Below are 15,376 nucleotides of genomic sequence, written 5' to 3'. Positions count from 1 at the left end.
GATATTTGAGTCTGTTGGTAATCATTCTTCATGCTTAGTGGATTCATAAATTTGTCATTTATCAGGTCTTTGATCACGTGGTTAAAACTTCTCAGTATTAAAGGATCTAAGTTTTAAAAAAAAATAAAAAAAAAAAAATAAATAAAAAATAAAAAATAAAAAAAAAAAAAGGATCTAAGTTTTGCTAGCAACTATATAGTCCTACATATTTGCCTTTGGAATCTCACTGTTCTCTTGGTTAAGTATGAGTTTTGTAATAATCTGTAATCCTATTTAGGCATGTGCTATAACTTCTAAGGTTTTAACAAACTTCCCGAGATTTAAATTGAAAATGAAGTCTCTTTGACTCATTAGGCCTTTTTATTTGGTATGCTAGGTTACTCTGAAAGCACTGTAAAGCAAATGATAAACCTTAGGTTACATTTAGGTAAATCCTATAACTGTTCTAGAAGTTACATGCAATTCCTAAAGTTTTCATGTCTTAATATAAGGTTGTCACTTGATATTTTGATTATTGAAGTGGTAACGTCACAAAGAAATAGATTTCCTTGCCAGCTATGTTGTAACCTCTCCTCAGATTTTTTAATCCTGTTCATTTTTGAGTCTTTTGTCATTTCGAATTGTTCTTATTCTCTTGCAAAATGAATTTCATCTTCAAGAAGGTTCATATAAAGGACTTTTAGGAAAAATACAGGTTTCTGATATCTTTAAAATCCTATAGTGAAATGGATAAGAATTTCCAGAACTAACTAAAGCTACATTCAAACTGAACAAGGATTAGTAATATGGGACTAAGCAAATTGGGAAAAATTATTATAGGGTTTTTTGTTTTTTGTAGCTCTTGATTGAAAAATTGCTGGTTCTCTAATATTTCCTCTTCCAGACTAAGGAAACTTTCTCTTAAGACATCAGTGATACATAGAAATAATAATAAAACAAATTAAATCATTTAACTTTTCTCTCTACCTGAATCTACTGAAATTCAAAAGGTCTCTCACTAAGTATTCTTTCTTCCATGATAATCATAGTCATTTGCTTAAGTCAATAAGAATCTGTTTTCCTTGTAACAGGACATCATTGGAAATGTTGGTTATTTTACCAAGGCTTTGACTGGAATGTCCTATTTGAGAGCCATGCATAGACACAGATGTGACCAAACAGCTTTAAGGAACTAAGGTTGACTTCTTAAAACCTAGAGCCATAAAGCTACTTGGAAATGTTGGCCTAACACCTTGCTTACAGAGTTCCCAGCAGCCTTACCAGGTGAGTGAAGAATGTCACTTCCTGGCAGATGCAGGAATCTCAGGATAGAACAGCTCATGTATGGACAGTCTTCCTGTTTCTTATTCTGTGGGGATAACAGGACCTCATGGGCATATGATTATTTAAACGGCTAAAAAACAATGGGATTGATTCCCCAACAATTGTATAGCCCAGCTAGCACTCTGACCAATTCTGTTTGCCTGGGATGATAAAATCTGTCCCATAAAAGCCAAAGCATACCTCACTCCATGGGGCTAACTAGGGACTTGTAGAGATAATGGATGATCTCACATTCCCTGTGACTGGACTAGATGATGCACTTGAGGATGCCCTCATCTCTCAAGACAAATCTTCTCCCACTTGCCAGTGATTCCTTGTCATAAGGATATTGTTAAGGTGGATCTCAAACAAAGAGGGCTTCTTGATGGTTTTATTCCTTAAATGTCATTTCTGTCCCAGGAACTACCTCTATTAATGTAAAATTACAAGTAGAGGCTTTAGCCAAGCATACAGTGACTGCCTTTAGCATGACATGGGCAGTCACCCACAAATTCAAAAGGTGGCCCTCGAAAGCCAAATTGCCTTTGATTTCTTAACTCCAGTTAAGGAATGTCCAAAATTATATGACTGTCTTCTAATGGGACCCAACAGCTGTGCCACTCTAACTTGTGGGCATGGCTTCCCCCAGGCTGGATGGGCCGTTCTACTCTGGGTTTTGCCTGGATACATGGACACATTAATACCATTACCAAACCAGCCAACCTTCCAAATTTAAAACAAAAAAGGACACGTTTTGTGTTTCCTTATGACCACTTAATATCCATCTTTGTTCCCTCTTTGAGACTGGATTGAAACTGGATATTGTTTGGAACTGGCACCTCTTAATAAGTACATAGTCAAAGCCCTAAATGTTACTCAAAGTAGCATTTTTCTGTTAAATACTAAAATAATACAAATGCGTGAAGCAGGTTTACAAAATAGAATGGCATTAAATGTTTTAACGGTTGCACAAAGTAAATCTTGCACTGTCATAAAAACAATGCTGTGTGTACGTTCCAGATTACCATAAAATGATTTCTGGATTTCTAAGTGACATAAATGCTCAGGTTCATGCTTTAAATGATCTCTCTTTCCTTTAATGAATGCTTTAAACTCCTGGACTGGAGGAAAATTATGGAAGGTCAACTATCAAAGGTCTTTTATTCAGGCTTCTCTTTCTCATCATAATGTTAACCTTATTTTGTTGACATTTCTGGTGTCTATTTACCCACCGCCAAGACTCCCTTTTACTGCCATGACTTCTACCTGACAGATGATCCTTTCTACTCAAGGAGATTCATATATATTGTCCTCATTGGATTCAGCTGCCTCCCCCTTTTTGTAACTCCCTCATTATGTGTCGTGCCCAAGATTGCGTATCTGAGAAACCACCAAGTACACGAGGGTTTATTTACAAGTTCGAGCTTGGGTCCAAGTATACCAGACACAGCGGAGCGGGGACTTGGACCCCAAAGTGGGTTACAGCTGGGTTTTTTTATGGTCTGGTCTAGGGGATTTTCAGAAGGGGTGGAGGAATTTTTTCCATTCCAATATGGGGGAAAGGGTGGGGGGAGTTTCTTAAGATCTGATATGGGATTCTCTGCCGAGGGCATTCTGAGCTTTATTGTCTTTCCGATATGGGATTCCCTGCCTAGGACAATCTGCAGTTTTTCCTGCAAAGTTCAGCTCTTATTCCCAGGGGCCTAAGATGGCTGTACTTGTGCTAATGCTAAACTTGAGGTGGAATGGCCTTAGTTTTTCTCGGCCTCCACAATATGTTCCCCAACTGACCACTAATGGCCCATAGGTAGGGACATCTCTATGTCACTACTCAGCAAGAAGAAGGTACAAAAGGTGAGACCTTCCACCTTCAACAACCTTAAAGATTTAAGGGTCAAAATTGTTCAGGGGGGAAATGATGAGGGACCAGAAGGCTATTTTAGGACAAAGCACAAGCTGACACCCTGCAACTTCACACCATGCACTCCTGGGTGGGATATGTGTGACATTCCTCCAGGAAGCTCCCAAGCTCTTAATGTTAACGCCCTGCTAAAGGGAAAAACAACCTCAACTTGACAATGGCAAGGCCTCAAATATCTCATAGGTCCTCTCTAGCATAAAAATCCTTCTGAAACCCCTCTTTTCCTTACTTCTCCCCAACTCCCAAATATATAATCAGCCACCTCTCACAACCCCCGGGCAGCAGCTCCTTCAGCCCATGGGTCCTGTCCCTGTGCTTTAATAAAACCATCAGTATGCACCAAAGACATCTCAAGAATTCTTTCTTGGTGGTCGGCTCCGGACCTCTCCTCACCAAACCTCACCTACATTCCAAAACTACATCATTCGCGGATGACTGAGTGTGTGTGTTCCTGGACCATACAGAACGGGCTCAGATGAAAGACTTCTGAAACTTCTGAAACCTGCCTCCTCTGCATTATGAGTTAATAGTCATTTATGAATAGTTTAATTTTAACTTGGTGCCATTGTGCTGTGTTGTACTTCTCATGCGGTAAGCATTTAATTCATAAAAGGTGAGTATCTGAACAGTGCCCTTGTGTTTGCAGTCTCATTTTGTCTTTGCTCTCCATCTCTAACAGACCCATTTATCTAAATATCTTGAGATAAATCTTCACGACTTCGAAGATGCTCCAAGCAGAAGAGGGAAAGACACCATCTCCTTGAGACCACCTGCCCTGGAGATCGGAGGCTAGATGGGGAGGACTAATCAGAGGAGCAGATGGAGACCCCCAGGGAGTAGGACCCTCCCCTCAGGAACCCAAGGGGAAACACTGACTTCTTCTCAACTGGAGAGAAGCTCCCCTTACCCAGGCTCCAAGGGCACTCTCATGGAAGAAAGTCAAATACGGAGAATGGGAGGCTTTCAGGAAAGCTCAGGGGGAAGGGCAGTCAGTGTTTGGTCACTGTATTTATGGACTCTATCCCTGTATTTATGAGATTTCCAAACAAAGAGCTGATTCAGTGAGCTGAGGTAAAAACCAGTTAAAACAGTTAAACGTTATTTAGAGCTGCATGAACTGCCAGTGGACTGAACTCCACACATTTTGATATTAAATATATCCGTTATGATTCAAAGATATTTATAGGCTCCACAATGTGGCAGGCGGAGATGCCAGGCCCTGAGGAGGCAGTGGCAAACTGAAGTCCCGGCCTATCGTGTCCAAATGGAAGATCCCCTGTGTGTGCCTGCCTATGTGAGTGATGTGTGTGTGTGTGTGTGTGTGTGTGTGTGTGCAAGCATCGACCTGACCTCTTTTGTTTCCTTAGGATGCACAGCCTAACACTTCTACTTCCCCCACTATCCGAATTCCCTTTATATCTTTGAAGTGTTTGCATATTTAACCTCCTAAACATGAGAACTCCTGCATTCTCTGTGCCACAAAATAATGCTGCCCTAAACTGTCCTGTGTTTCTTTGGGCTCAACCACAATGTTGAATTACCCAGTTCATAGAGCATATGCTCATCGGCGGTCTTGTTGTAAACAAACATCTCCACCACAGGTGAGCTGGAAGCTGAAAAAAAAAAAAAATTCAGTCTGGAATTGCTCAAATTGGTGAATTTTCATAGACCAGGGTGGGAGCCGCCGCGCAACAATTGGAAAATGGTTTCGTGGGACTTGAAGGTGGCTTTGTTGGGCAACAGCGTCCTCTGTTGGTTTCTCTAAGGAAAACAGGCAGCGTTTCCATTGAGGGCTCCTTTTAAAAAAGAGCTGTCTGCTAACGTCCGGGTGGAGAAAATGCCAGTAGTTTGTTCAGAGACATTTATCAGTGTGTTTGTCTGCAGGGTGCTCTCCTATTAACCCAACACCGGTGACAGCCACACCATCCCCTTCAGAGCCTGCCTTCCTCAGGGTGTTATTCTCAGGCAGCTCGGGATTCCCAGCCAGGACGCTTCCCTGTCCTCCTTCCATCCATATTGCTACCTCTCTATCTTCTCAGCCCTGTGGTCCCAAGCCTTGAGCTTCTGTAAGATCATTGTGCTAAGGGACTAATGGTTACAAACAATATTAAGGAGGCTTCCCCAACCCTCCCTGACCCCACCCCATTATCATTCCAAGGGTACTAATCGGCATCTTCTTTTAAAAAAAAATTATTTATTAGAGAGAGAGAGCACATGAGCAGAGGGAGGGGCAGAGGGAGAGGGAGAAACAGACTCCTCACTGACCAAGGAGCTGGACATGGTGCTTAGTCCAGGACCCTGAGATGATGACCTGAGCCAAAGGCAGACGCCTAGCCAACTGAGCCACCCAGACGCCCCTAATGGTCCCCTTCTTCAGATGATGACCCAATCTTTGTTGTCTGGCCAGAGGCTCTCAGTAGGAAAGATATTTCATGCCTGGAAGAAAGGAGGGAGCTATCCTACATATCAGTGGACCAAAGAGGGAAATGCTTCTAGAAAGCTTCCTCAAATCAAAACTGTAGGTAGCAATGACAGGGGCATGAGCATTTCAGAAAAAAAAAATCTTGCTAAGAGTCAGAGATTCCTTTTTCAGAACACTTCCATGGTGCCATTTCTGGAGGGTTCGCAGTGCTCTCTGATACGTCATCATGATATGTCTTCAAGAGCTACGCAAACCTGGCCTGACCAAGTTCCATTTCATTGAGTGAAATCATTCTCCAACTCAAAACTCAGCATAACTCTGTTGAAATGTGTAAGTGCCCTGCCTGTATTATGAGAGACTTGCTCTTAAAACTTCTCTGTAACCTCAGGATTTCCCAGGCCCTGCACTGCTAGGGATCAGCAGCTGACCGCCATCCAGGGAGTATGCTGTGCAGATGTCTCCTTGCTGGGGTGATGTGAAGACTAGCGCAAGGAGAGAGGCCACAGCCTGCTTAAACATTTCAGACAATATGCCCAGTTCATTTTCGTGGTTGGATTACTCCATAGCTGCCCTTCAGCATCTTCATCTGAAGTCCATAAATGGAAACTGTTTTCCCACTTTTTTGTGACTCAGGGAACCTGAACTCTAATTTAAAAATGAATAAGTAAGTGAAAGGAGGCAGGACTAGGAAACTGTGTAAAATTTTTTTCAAACTTATTCATATTCACTTGATGTTATTTTCCTCCATTTCTTACTTGGCCAGCAAATTCTAACCCAGAGTAGCTTGGGCGATGTCATAAGGGCCCTAGAATAGAAAGTAACACCATTAAACTCCTTTAGAATTTGTGCCATTTCTACCCTGCTGTCAAAATCAGTCTTTACTTGTACATTGCTAGCTTGAATGTCCCTTTTCTGTTCTGGGATCCCACCCAGAATACCGTGGGCCACTTAGTAGTCGTGTTTCTTTAGTATCCTCTGGCCTGTGACAATTCTTTGACCTTTCCTTGTCGTTCACAACCATGACAGTTTTGGAGAGTACTAGTCAGGCATTTTGCAGGATACTTTTCCTTTTGGGTTTGTCTACTGTTTTTCTCAAAACCAGACTGGGGTTATAGGTTTGAGGGAAAAATACCCAAGAGGTGTCATACCTTTCAAGGTGGTTGATTTGGCACAGGCTTATGGTACATCCTGCCACATTGTTGGATTCTTTCATTTTTTTGTGTTGGTACAAGCATTGATTATTTAGTTTCCAGGTATATCATCATGTCAGCTACACAAAAGGACAGTTTTACTTCTTCTTTTCCAATCCTCATGCCTCTAATTGTTTTCCTTCCCTTCTCTGACATATCTTTCTCTATCTCTTTTTCCCTAAAGCCATCTCCTCTGAGGCTCTGGTCCCCTCACTGTCCCAGGTCTTCCAGGTCCCCCTCTCCCCACAGTGGCAGGATTTTCCTCTTCCAGATCTTCTCCCCACAGGCCTTCCTGAATTATCTCTGTTGTAATTGGGTGCTTATTGCTCTTTTTATGATTTGGAGTTTGTGATAGACTTGTCTCCTAGTGATGCTACAGGTTTGGGGCACGTGTGATTTTGTTTGTATTCCATGTTGATTTTATGGCTTGGGGGAAAGATACGTGGAGACTTCAGACTCACGCGGCCACCGTCACCCAAAAGCCCATCAGAACTCTTCTAGAAATTGTTTAATGGTCTTTGATTTACTGGCTTCTGTATTCTGAAAACAGTTCAAAATGGCTTAACTGAACGGAGGTCTACATCATAGCCATGTGTAGGTAGGAAGGCAACTTCCTTCAGCTGATTTCTGACAATGGGTGGCTCTCATGGCCTGGCAGAAAATTTTTAATGGGAGATACTAGAGCCTCGGTTTGGTCTACAGCCTTTCAGAGTGCAGCAGGTAACAACGCTCTGCTGCATAACAAAGATCCCGTGTTTCCAGTCCGCAGTGTCTGAATCCTCACTGCCCTCTTCTTCACCACTTCCAATAAGCCATTATCAATAGATTGCTCTCCGCAACATGCAAAAAGCCCTTCCCAGGGGTCAAATGCTGTATTAGACAAGATAGGAATGTACTTCTTTTTCATATAAAGTAAGTCTGGAGATAAACAGTATGGGGTTGGCATGGCAGCTCATTAATGATCAAAAACCCAGAAAACTTCTGTCTTGATGCTCTGCTATCTTCAGCAAACTCTTCCAGCTCTCTGTTCAGAACGGTTCCTTGAGCTTCAGCCATCACACTCATATTCCAGCTACTCAGACAAGGTTGCAAATAAAAGTAGAATTGAGTCATAGGATCCTACTGGCAGAAAAGGCTGGGAAATTCTATATGTATTCTTTATTCTGTGATTTCATCTGACAGCTAAAAACTTGGAGGTATCATTCTAAAGAAGTGGGGAATGGGTGTTGGGAAACCAGAACAGAAGCATGAACTTTTAACCCAATGTTTATTGTGCAAGCTGCATAGCTCAATCCCGTGAAAGTTATCGCAATTCCTGCCTGGAGATTATAGGAATGGGGTTGGGCAATTGCTTTATGATTATGATGATTTCATTATAAAAATATTTTTCATTACTCTATAGCTCACTAACACATTGATTTAAATACTTGCAGTTTCTAGAGGGGCTGGGAGACCCTAGAATTATAAAGCTACTGTATTGCTTTACCTCTTCAATTTGAGGCCTTTTTAGAAACCCTGTTTGTGGAATAGGTAATCTTTCACACCTTCCTTATTTTATGTAGCATCTTTCTACTATTTTGAATTTCTCCAGAGAAGAGCAAGATACAGAATACTGAGCTTCTCTTAGTTCTGTATGCAGATTCTAATATGTTGCATAACCACTAGATGGCGAGTGTGTCCATGTTGCTAGAAATCCTTTGCTCCTGGACCAAGCTGGGTATTTTGGAGAAAAGTTCAAGACCAAATCTCTTTAAGGAAGTAATGCAATGAGAGTGAATCTCAGTCCCCAAGCTCTGAGGTGTGAGAAATACTAAATGTCTTTATTTTCTATAACTCAGTCTATGTGCTGCTTCAAGATCCAAGGAAAATTAAACTTCATTCTTGGGGCTGCTCCCTCTTCTACTCATCCCCAGAAGAGGGCAAAGGACCAAGGTTTTGGGTTCCACCAACACACTGGGGGCCCCGGCTGGCATTGGTCATCTGTCCACACTGAGGATCACGGAGATGCCCTTTGTTCCAGTTCCCGTGACCCCACTTGGCCACCCACTGTCTTGTTTGTGCCACCTTTGGAATGACAGTGGCTCCAGAAAGATGGGGACCCAGGAGCCTGGATGAATCTCTCTGATGCCCCACAGGACTCATCCCTCTGAATTCCTTTCACATCCCCAGGACACTGTCAGGGACCAGCACATGAATATTTGTTATCCACAGGACCCCAGGACCTCTGGTTGTCCTAGGCTGGGCTTGAAACCCACCCCCGCCTCCAGGCTTCCCTCAGAGGCTCTTTCTCTCTCGAGTCCCTTCTCCTCAATGGATTCAGGCATTTGGAAACAAATCTCAGAGGAGCTGGTCTGTAGGCAACACCTGCTTTCAACCTGCGATAAACCTTCCTTTAAGCAAGGAAGCACCACCCCACTATTTTCTAAAGAAATAAATATAAACTTACAACCCCTAAGTAAGTAGCCTGCCGCACCAACTAAACATGCTCCGTAACCAGCTGGCAATATATGCGTCCCTAAAATAACTTCCAAAGCAAATCAAGATAATAAAAGCTGCTCCTTCCTAAAAAACGCCTTCCTTTGCCGCCTTCCCTCTGTATGCCACCTCTGTGACATTCCTCAGCAAGGATGAACAAATCTCAACTCTGCAGACCAGATTTATCAGCAAGTGACCGATCCCAGGAACTGATCCCACTTCTGCAGAGAGGTAGCAGAGTGAAACTTTGCACAAACCATGTTTCAATTCACCTTAGCAAACATCCACTGAGGCTGGAGGTTGACGAGGTCTGGCATGTTTATGTGGAGGACTGAGAGGGAAAGTCTCCAGAGAATATGTCCCTGGCATATGTCCCTGTCGGATTTAGTGTCACACCCTTCTGAGATATCGATCTTTCAGGCCTGGTTGGAGCAGCAGGAGAGAGAGCACTGGCTGCACTGGGAGCAAGCTGCACACCCCTGTCTCTCCTTCCTGCCTGTCGTGAGCTGAACTGTGTCCTTCTGAAAGGCACACGTTGAAGCCCTAACCAGCTGAGAATGGGACTGTATGTGGAGATAAGAGCCTTGAAGGGCTAGTTAAGTTAAAATGAGGCTGTTAAGGGTAGGCCCGAATCCAATATGACTCGTGTCCTTTTTTTAAAAAAAAAGAAAAAAGAAAAAAAATATTTTATCCATTTATTTGAGAGAGAGAGAGAGAGAGAGAGAGCACAAGCAGGGGGAGCAGCAGGCAGAGGGAGAGGGAGAAGCAGGCCCGCCCTGAGCAGGGAACCCACGCGAGGCTCCATCCAGGGCCCCAGGATCATGCCCCGAGCCGAAGGCAGACCTTAACCGACTGAGCCCCCAGGCGCCCGTGGCTGGTGACCAGAAGAGGACATCTGATGTGCAGAGTCACCGGGGAGCACGCACACAGAGGAAAGGCTACGTGAGGACACAGAGGGAGGGCGGGCGGCCTGCGCCGAGGAGGGAGGCCTGGGGAAAGCCAGACTCCCCGCACCTTCATCTTGGACGCGGCCTCCAGAACTGGGGGGCGGGAAGTTTCTGCTGTGTGAGCCCCCCTAGTCTGTGGTACTCGGTGCCGGCAGCCCGCACACCGCCCAGGCCCACGCGGCTCTGGCAGGATGAGCGGCGGGAACCCGGGAAGCCAGCATGTCCCGCCCCAGCAGGCTCCTCAGCTGCAGAAACGTAGGACGCGGGGAACCTTCTGGTCGCCGGACCTTAGGGTTCTGACCACGGGACAGATACACAAGGATTACATGATCCTGAGACTTTGGGCTGGGCCCGCCGCTCTCTCAGGGTAACCAGCCATCGGCCGGGCCTGCAGGGCACCTCCTCAGAGGCGCGGGCCGCCACGAGTCTGCAAAGTGGCTTTGAGGAACAGGGACAGGAGCAGGGGGCCGCCCTCTCTGCCCATTTAACCAAAACAGCCGATTTAATGGAGCGGGTTAATACTCCCTGAGCCAAGCCCTTTCCTCAGCCCTCCCCGGGGGTTAACTCGTCTAAGGCGCACACAGGAGGCTCCCGACATCGCACAGGAGGCGCCGCACGCCCTGGCAGCGCACTGGGCTCCTGGTGTCGGACGGGGCCGCCAGGTCGCGGCCACTCTGGCCCTCGCGCTCCCGGACGCTGACTCCATGCGACGTGCACGCGAGGGGGGCACAAGGTCTTGGGAGAAGGAGGGTCCAGGAGATTGTGGACAAGCAGATGTGAGGAGGAAAAGCCTTCCACCACCTGGGGCCAGGTTTCTTTCTTTCTTTCTTTCTTTCTTTCTTTCTTTCTTTCTTTCTTTCTTTCTTTCTTTCTTTCTTTTCTTTCTTTCTTTTCTTTTCTTTCTTTTCTTTCTTTCTTTCTTTCTTTCTTTCTTTCTTTCTTTCTTTCCTTTCTTTCTTTCTTTCTTTCTTTCTTTCTTCTTTCTTTCTTCTTTCCTTCTTTTTTTTAATTGGAATTCAATTTGCCAACATATAGCACAACACCCAGTGCTCATCCCGCCAAGTGCCCCCCTCAGTGCCCACCACCCAATCACCCCCACCCCCCGCCCTCCTCCCCTTCCACCACCCCTAGTTCGTTTCCCAGAGTTAGGAGTCTTCCATGTTCTGTCTCCCTTTCTGATATTTCCTACCCATTTCTTCTCCCTTCCCCTCTATTCCCTTTCACTATTTTTTATATTCCCCAAATGAATGAGACCATATAATGTTTGTCCTTCTCCGACTAACTTATTTCACTCAGCATAATACCCTCCAGTTCCATCCACGTCGAAGCAAACGGTGGGTATTTGTCATTTCTAATGGCTGAGTAATATTCCATTGTATGTATAACCACATCTTCTTTATCCATTCATCTTCCGATGGACACCGAGGCTCCTTCCACAGTTTGGCTATTGTGGCCATTGCTGCTAGAAACATCGGGTGCAGGTGTCCCGGCGTTTCAAAGCATCTGTATCTTTGGGGTAAATCCCCAGCAGTGCAATTGCTGGGTCGTGGGGCAGGTCTATTTTTAACTCTTTGAGGAACCTCCACACAGTTTTCCAGAGCGGCTGCACCAGGTCACATTCCCACAGTGCAAGAGGGTTCCCCTTTCTCCGCATCCTCTCCAACATTTGTGGTTTCCTGTCTTGTTAATGTTCCCCATTCTCACCGGTGTGAGGTGGTATCTCATTGTGGTTTTGATTTGTATTTCCCTGATGGCCAGTGATGCGGAGCATTTTCTTCATGTGCTTATTGGCCATGTCTATGTCTTCCTCTGTGAAGTTTCTGTTCATGTCTTTTGTGGGGCCAGGTTTCGATAGAGAAGATGCTAGAAGCAATGCAAGGGGATTGTTGATAGGCTATCGCTTAAGTGATGTCTTAGGTGGGCAAGCCTTGGTTGTCTGCTTACGATCGGTTGAGCTTAGGTTTCCATTTCTTAACCTTGAGGCATTTACAGGCCTCAGTTTGGGTTGGCTCACCTAGGCTGCGAAGGCACAAGAGCCACCTCAGCCTAATGGCCTCTTGATTTCGCTAACAGGACAGTTTGAAGCAAAGACACCATGACGGCAGACAGCAGGAGTTGTCCCAACAACATTGGGTGAGGGGCACAGAAGTAGAGAATCTGGTGAGACAGGGGCTCGGAAAGATTGGGCCCAGTTTTGGAGGCCTCTAAGCCCAGCCAGCCATGGAGCAGATGCCATGCTCCGAGCAGGGGACGGACACAATCACCCTGTTGCAGGCACATTGGTGTGTTGCTTGCACATTGGCTCTTTTCTTTATCTTCATAAGGACCTGGGGGCTCTTTCTGCCTGTGCATAGGCATTGCTCATGGTGACAGCTTAGGATCATGGCCAGTGACACGCAGATGGGATCAGCTGGAACCAATACGGTCAGTGAGGATGTCAGTGTAGGGAGTCACCTGAGCGTAGAGAAAGGACTGGGGTGGAATGAAATGGTGAGAACAAGATGTGATTTGAGACCAAGAGGGCAAAGCAGTGGGGTTTAAATGGTTTGAGAGAGTTAAGGAGAAAAAGAAAGTAGCCAGAGTGGCCTGGCCACGGTAACAATCTGCAGAATGAATAGGATAGGACACAAAGGAAAGTCTAACTTGCTGTTACCTTCCATTAAAAACCTGGGTTCTGTTCCTATAGAAACCGCTGTAGCCCATTTGGGACTTAACGAGCTTCCCACAGGCTGCCATCCTTTACCCCATTTCTGAGAAGCCACTTGAGATCATTTGTCGAGGCCCCATGTGACTCTGGAAAGGCCGGCCATCTGCTGCTCAGCCCCGGCTCGCCCACAGCTGCCTCTGTGAGCTGGGGAACCCCTCTTCTCCCAGCCTCTGTGATCCTAGCCTAGGGGGGATTCTGAGGGAAGGAAGGAGTGGGCCGGGGGGGGGGGGTGGCTTGGGGTCGGATACACGTTCTTGCAGGTCCTTCCATCATCCTGGCAGAGAGCGCCCAGCAAAACCCAACTGACACGCTGGGAAGGTACAAAGAGGCTTTCAGCACATCCACTGGTGAGGCCTTCCCTCTGCAGGGGCTCAGAGGCCAGACAATAGACGCTGTTTCGCTGCAGCTGTCAACCTCTTTCCCAACTTTGCCATGAGTCAGAGGCTTTGTGTTCATAACCATTGTTCTTCTTTGAGCTTCTACGGGTTAATTCAAAAACACACTCTAGGCTGTTTGGTAACATTTTTCCTGCCCCGAACAAAAGAAGATTCATGCTAGATAACTGAGTTCATTTGCCAGCAAGAGGACTGATACAAAAAACTCAAGTAAATTTAACAGGGAAAAAAAAATCAGGATGATTCACGTGAGGAAGTAAAACTTTGGTTCAAGTGCTGAGCTTGGCCTCTGATAGTGGTGATAATGGGGCTCATCACTATCCTGTGACTCAGTTCCCTTTTCTGTAAAATGAGGGGCTTGACCAAGGGGCTTTTATAATCACTTGTGAGCAATGCCCATTCTTGCCCACAGAACTCTAGTATAAAAAAAAAACAGGTATTTGCTCATGTGGAATTTAAGAAACAAAACAGATGAACATAGGGGAGGGGAAGGAAAAATAAGATGAAAACAGAGAGGGAGACAAGCCATAAGAGACTCTTAATCATAGGAAACAGACTGAGGGTCATTGGGTGGGAGGGGACTGCGGAGATGGGGTACCTGGGTGATGGGCATGAAGGAGGGCACTTGATGGAGTGGGCACTGGGTGTTATAGGCAACTGACGAATCACTAAATTCTACCTCTGAGACTAATAATACACTATACATTAGTTAAATTGAATTGGAATAAAAAACACAGATGTACTATATGTTGGCAAATTGAACACCAATACAAAAATAAATTTATAAAAATTAAAAAAATTCACCTGCTTAAAAAAAAACACAGATGTAAAAATACAGTATAAATTTGTGTACATAAATAACTCCAAATATTCACTAGATTAATACAGAAGAGTTAGACAAGGCTATCTGTGTGTTTATTTTGGTTGCACTTTATCTCAAAGATCCTGACTGGTACACATTAAGTGTTTGCACATCCTAGTCTCTCTTTCTTTCTTTTTCTTTTTCTTTTTCTTTTTCTTTTTCTTTTTCTTTTTCTTTTTCTTTTTCTTTTTCTTTTTCTTTTTCTTTCTTTTTCTTTTTCTTTTTCTTTTCTCTTTTGCCTTGTTTTGTTTTCAATAATTGACCGATCTACTCAGGTTAGTCCTTAACCAGGGCAGAGCAGGTTCTAATCTGAGGTCATCGAGACAAACCAAACCCCAAAACCAGCTCACCAGGCAGTAGAAGCTCATGCATTTGAGTGCATCAGTAATTTTGAATATGCATTTTCGTAGCACTTTTAATGACAAGTTAAATATATTTCTAAAGTGAAGTTGGAATAAAACATTGGAACAGTTCTTCAAAACCTTCTGGGTTCAGAAAGCACTCTGAAACCGAGGGCTAGATGTTCCTTAAGACGCCTCAAAGTCCGAGGGTCTGTTCCCTGCCTCTTCTCCTGGCCGCCCGCCCCACCTTTATAAACTCTACAAATATTTTTGAGATCTTATTGTGAATTGGGCATCGTTATAGGCCTGTGAGCCACTTCAGTGAATCTTCCCAAATACATACACAAACCCTGCAAGAGGACGTCACCCTTACACTTCCAATTGTTTATTTTGTTTGTAGCTTTGAAACGGTTCCAGTTTATACCACATCAGACACATACTAGTTCTTTTCTAAGTGACTGAGTTCCTCAGTCAGTTACCAGTTCCAGGGCTATAGCACAACACCAAGGATAATCCATCAACCTGTTAGCAGGCAACTGCTGAAGGTGAGAGGCCCATTTATGCCCCCCCCCACCCCCGCAATGTCATTGGTTGGTTACATTCAGGGAATAGCTCTATAGTCAGCAAGGTTCCCGCCACACTCAGTCTTTCTTCCTGTAGTTTTAGGAAGCACATGGGTTAAAGTAAACTACTGACGTTGGGTCTGTTTTGTATCCCTTCAAGATGCTCTAAATGAGATTGTAGTTTTATTTTGTTTTTATTTTTTATTTTTTTTAAAGATTTTATTTATTTATTCATGAGAGGCACAGAAAGA

At 44.5% G+C, this 15,376-nt stretch overlaps 1 long non-coding RNA gene across 9 annotated transcripts in view; it reads left to right on the top strand.

Moving 5' to 3' along the window:
* Nucleotides 1-15,376, top strand: part of LOC111095648 — a 73,432-nt gene that overhangs the window by 44,750 nt on the left and 13,306 nt on the right. The gene's annotated exons all lie outside the window — the stretch shown is intronic.

Source organism: Canis lupus, chromosome 4 (genome assembly GCF_011100685.1).
Source record: "Canis lupus familiaris isolate Mischka breed German Shepherd chromosome 4, alternate assembly UU_Cfam_GSD_1.0, whole genome shotgun sequence".
NCBI classification, from domain to species: domain Eukaryota; kingdom Metazoa; phylum Chordata; class Mammalia; order Carnivora; family Canidae; genus Canis; species Canis lupus.
Note: the sequence above shows the minus strand (reverse complement) of the source record. Positions and strands in the feature narration are given on the sequence as shown.